The sequence below is a fragment of the Sinocyclocheilus rhinocerous genome, unplaced genomic scaffold (genome assembly GCF_001515625.1).
Source record: "Sinocyclocheilus rhinocerous isolate Xijiao unplaced genomic scaffold, SAMN03320098_v1.1 scaffold357, whole genome shotgun sequence".
Taxonomy (NCBI): domain Eukaryota; kingdom Metazoa; phylum Chordata; class Actinopteri; order Cypriniformes; family Cyprinidae; genus Sinocyclocheilus; species Sinocyclocheilus rhinocerous.
Genome location: NW_015649568.1, coordinates 152,598 through 158,177, shown reverse-complemented (window position 1 = coordinate 158,177; position 5,580 = coordinate 152,598).

The window sequence follows — 5,580 nt, the reverse complement described above, 5'->3', positions numbered from 1 at the left end:
AACTACCTTTGTCCTAAATTTGCTACTACTTACTGCTTAGTTAATCTTGCTTCTCTATTAGTTAATAGTATTAAGTTAAGTGTGAATGTAGTACTACCTATTACTTCCTGCATAGTTACTTGTTAACAACGGACCATTATTCTAAAGTGTTACCGAAATTCTTTGAAGCCTTGGATGATTACAGTCTGAAAAAACACACAGAAAAGTACTATGCAATTATTACAATATTATAATGAGATTATAATGTATTGTATTCTTACCAATAAGTACCTATATGTAGGCTAATTACACTTTAAAAAATACCATGTGCTTTCCATGTTTTTTGACATAGTGTATAGTAATACTGTGGTATAAATAATAAAAAAAATATGGTATTACCTTGTACGCTGAATTTTGAGTAGATGTGGCATGGTAATACCATGGTATACTTTGAAGTGTTTTGTGTTTTTTTTGTTGTAAGTTTAATTATCAATGTTTTTAGTAAAACCATGGTATTATTTGTAGTACCTTGGTAATACCATAGTACTTTTTGTAAGTGAAATTCATCTAATATTCTTAAACTTATTCACCTACAAATAAGTACCAGAATGTACCATGGTGGCATGGTAATACCATAGTAAAAATCATTAAACATGGTATTACCATGTTACTGTATTTTGAGGAGATGTTCCACTGTAATACCATTGTATTATCTGAAGCACATAACTTCAAAATAATTCACAGACACAGAAGTACCAAAATGTACTACTGTAGTAATTTGGACATTTACTGCAGTAGTCCTGTAGTACTTTTGGAAGTACCTTGGTCCTGTTTAAATACATGGATTTCAGTAGTCTGTGATACCACTGTGTGATACCATGGTACCACTATAGTACTTTTTTGTAAGTGTTACCTTGGTAAATGTCTACAAAAATACTATATTATCATATCACCATGTCATAAAAATATGATATGAAGTACCTTGGATTATAAAGTAAATATTTGGTATAATTCATAGTATCTGAGAATGATAGTCATTGTGCACTAAGGTGTATATAAAAGCACAATGGTATTAACCTCTGATACAACAACTGAATCATTTGTAATTGAGAGCAACAGAGTGGAGCTCTATTGTGATTCATTTGTCATTTACACTTTTGAGCTCAGTGTAATATTTATATAGATTAGATATCACTTTCAGTAGCCATAACTGTTGTTGTCAGACCAGTCACGCATTTGCAAACAGTTGACACCTCTACATGAACACGTCCTAATCCTAGCTGATTGAGTCACAGTGACTGAACCAGTTTGCTCTCACACTGCCCCTCAGGGATTATGCTAATTATTAGCATTAGCATAAATTCTCAACTTCTTCAATCTACATGGAGCCTAATCCGGTGTCGTGAGAAATCTGGTTCTTCCTCGAAATTGGGTCTCCAGTAGGAGCCCAAGTGATAACATTGATTAAAAGAACTTGTAATGAGTACCCTGATTACAATTCCTACAAAATCATGTTATGATATGTGTCGCTTGAACCACGTTATAATGACCGGTAATGTCTGTTTTAGGTAGTTTACATACTAGCTTAGCATACAGGTTGTGATTAGCCTGACAGCTTGATTTATACACCAATTTTTCTTACTGAATATTTGTCTTGCTATGACCTTACTTTGATGTTCCTTGTTGGAGCATCTATTACTCTATTGGTTTACCTGTGGATCTATCCATCTGTGTATCCCTTCATCTAGCCATGGTTTATTACATCAAAGCATCATTTTTACCGATATGGAAGACTGTTTATGTCCTCCGACCCTCCCCCCTTCAAGAGCCCAACACACCTCATTTCCTAGCCAACACTTGGTATTCTCTCCTATCTCACTGGAGACTCATGCTCACTCCTCCTCCGTTGTGTATGATCTTTTTGTCAAATCTCTCAGGACCTTACTGTGCTCTCACCCGAATGATTTCTGAATCCCATTCTGCTATTGGAATTCTCCATGGATTGCCAAGCCAATGCCAGAGAACCTTTGATGTTGAGGTTGAATAGGGCCCGGGCAGTTGGGAATACTTCGGCCAATTCAAGGGTGGGAAGTTATTGTGTTTCCTTTGGCTTGGCCTTTTCCTTTTGCTTTTCTAGACTCCCTTTTTCCACCTTTATCCTTATTACTTTGTCTATAAAATGGGAAGCAAACATCTCTATTAAAATGCTGCCTGCTATGGCACACTCACACATTTTTATATAGATTACTCATTGACGTCAATTCACACATGATTATTCTCTGTGAATGGATTCTCTGTGACTGTCTTATGGGGATAGTTAAGGCAAAAAAATTTAAAATTGGTCATTTACTTAATGTCGTTCCAAACACAACTTTCTGTCTTCTGTGGATAAGGGGATATTTTGAAGAATATCCACTGTGCTCTTTTCCATAATGAGGACTGGGTTTGGTGATGTACTCGAGACAGGATTCTGTCTTAAGTCCAACTTTAGCCTAAGTCCAAGACCATATTTTCATGCTCTTGGTCTTGTCATGGACTCGGACTCAAGGCCAAGTTTGGTCTCGAGTACACTGCATCTGTTTTGCGGGCTGGTGCCGAGTCTCACATGTGATCCAGTCTTTCATTCATCCCTTTTTGACCCTGATTCAGCTTATACAGCTTATAAATGCAATACTTGCATTTAGTTCAAATATGCTACATTACTTCAATGCCTGGTTATACATTATAAATATATACTGCAATTCAAATAGGCCATATTTGACGTTAGTAATGTCATTCCTGACTGATTTTCGTGTCTCATCATTGATGTAAAAGCTGATACAATGCATCTTCTTGTATTATATTTCAGTTGAACACATGCACAAGTGAGATTTGAGAGCTGTGGAAGATGGGGAAGATTTTCCATAGATAACGGATAAAAAAAGGCTTCTGAAAAGCACAAATCGAACAGGCTATGTTTATGATTTTTTTTTAGGTTGATTGTTGAAGGCACGGATTAAAGAAAGACAGCAATGACATGAGGGTGAGTCAATAATAAGAGAGTGTTACACTTTAGATGAACTGTCCCTTTAAGAACTGTTTAACATATGAAAAGATTGAGGATCAATCTAAGAACATATATCCCACCAAATCAATTCTTGTTCAGAGCAAAGTGGCAGAGATTTTGAAAGGATGACTCATTCTTATTGATATTGAGGTCTCAGCCCTTGTGACACTGCCACCATCAAACTCTCATAATGAGTGATAAATCAGCTATCACATGTAGGAGGCATTAAGAGACCTTTAGAGGAAGCTCACGACTTCCATTAAAGTGAAACTGCTCTGTATCGGGCTCTGTGTTATCTCTCTCCCTTTTCTCCTTGAGCAGAGATTAATTCTGCAGTTCTGCTCAGTCCGGTGCTCTTTTGGCCAGACTTCCTTCTCTGCTGCCAAACTGTGAGTCTCTAAGGATACCTGACTAGAGCTGGCTAGACGGAGGTATTCTGAGCTAATCTGTGTGTGTCAGAAGTAGTGTGTGTGTGAGCACTGTATTTAGTACTGAGGCATAGTTTTAGTGTGTTTGCAAACTTGAAATGCCCATTTTTGGTCTCGTTGCTACGTCTATTGATAGCCATTGAAGAGAAAGGACAGATAATGATGTGTAGAAGTTTTATGATTGGGAAATGATGCAAACAGAATTAAACATGCATTATTATTATATGTGTATATATCAGTTTGTGCAGAGTAATAATTCAGCCTATTTATCACATATTAGTCCAAGGTGCTGAAATGCTGTTCAGCCTAATTTAACCCCTAGGTTAGACTGAAAATGCGCTTACACAAATGTACAAATACCCCTTAAATCAATTCCAGGTGGTAAATATTGCCTCTAAATAGGCCATTTTTACACTGGTCAAAGAATGTGTACTAGCTATTAGACCGAGGCTATGAAGTGAATGGACATTTCCCAGAGCTACTCCTCCTCTGTGCTGTCTGAATATGGAGGACAACTAGACACGGGGGAGCGGAGCAGCTTGAGTAGACTGCAGAGGTACGATATGGTGACGTGTTAAAAGCAGATGAATGGACCTGTTTGTCCTGTGGTCTTGAGCAGCTCAATAAAGACATCTTGGATTTATCAATGAAATTTGAGTTGGAGAGCAGAGTAGCTTCTTCTCAGAGCACCTCCTGCAATTACATCACAGCAGTTTATCTCTCCTGCACTAGCTTCCATTAAATAAGCTTGTTTGAAAAATTGTCTCAACTCAGTGATATTTCTGTGGTTGTTGAAAGGGATTGAGTCCAAAAATATAACTCGCCAGCAATAACCATGACCAATTCGCTTTGCCCTTTGGAGGTTCTCTGTTTTCTCTGTTTCTATGTGATTACAGACCTAACCTATTTCATAAAATACTAAAGTAATTCAAATAACATAAAATAAGATTAAATAATTTCTTAATAAGACTAATTTAGATGGTGTGTTTGTGTGTGTGTGGATATATATCGTTTTCAGGATTGAACCAAAAGTTCAAAGGAACAGCATTTATTTGAAATAGAAGTCTTTTGCAACATTATAAATGTCTTGAAATATCTAATTGTCACTTTTGCAATTTAATGTGTCCTTACTTAAATAAAAGTATTAATTTCTTTAAAAAAAGTCTTACTTTTAGGAATTGTGTTTCTACAAAAATCCAGTACAAGGACGGAAACCATATCTTGGACTTCCTAACTGCCTCATTCCCAACAAAAAGCCTCTGTATTCTACAGGACGACAAACCATGTGCTCAGCAATGACTGCATAAATTTAAAGACAATATGGCAAAAGGACATTAGGGCTGTAATCGAGGACGAAGGGTGGAAAAAAGAATCTTGTCAAATACAGGTAAATACATAAGAGAAGCCAGAGGGCAATTTACACAGTACAAAATCATACACAGGTTCTATCTGACACCTCTTAGACTTAATAGAATGGGTCTGACAAATAATAATGTTTGTTGGAAATGTCAAAAGGACAGCCTTTTATGGCACCAAATTTTAAATATTTTGAGCAAATGGCTTGGAACAACAATACCATTATCACCAAAACTGTGTCTATTGGGAGACAGGTAGCAGATGCCAAATATTTCAAATGGAGAGTTCGCAGTGATCATGGTGGGGGTCTCTGTGATGGCTAGAGTCATTTTGAAACACTGGAAAACTCCCAAAACCCCAGAGTGTATGAACGTTTGCTTTACAAACTACATAATAAGAACAGAGCATGTGTCCCTGTGAGTATCCCTGTCTGGGAAGATTTCTGGTCTTATGTGACATTGTCTGTCCATGTGGCACAATAACTTTGACTTTTTATTTTTTTGCACTACTTAGATGCAAGATTTTTCCCACTTCCTTATTTAGTTCCTCTCTTTTTTCTGTCCTTTTGTCCTTATATTTAGTATTTCGTTTATTTTTGTTAATTGCAGCCACTGTATATATTCTGGCCTTATATGTAGCATTTGTATATATCTGTAATCTTTTTGTATGATATTGTCATGCACTAAATGAAAACAATAAAAACTTGAATTATAAAAAAATAAATCTTACACTCTAAAAATGCTGGGTTGTTTCAACCCAACTTTGGGTCAA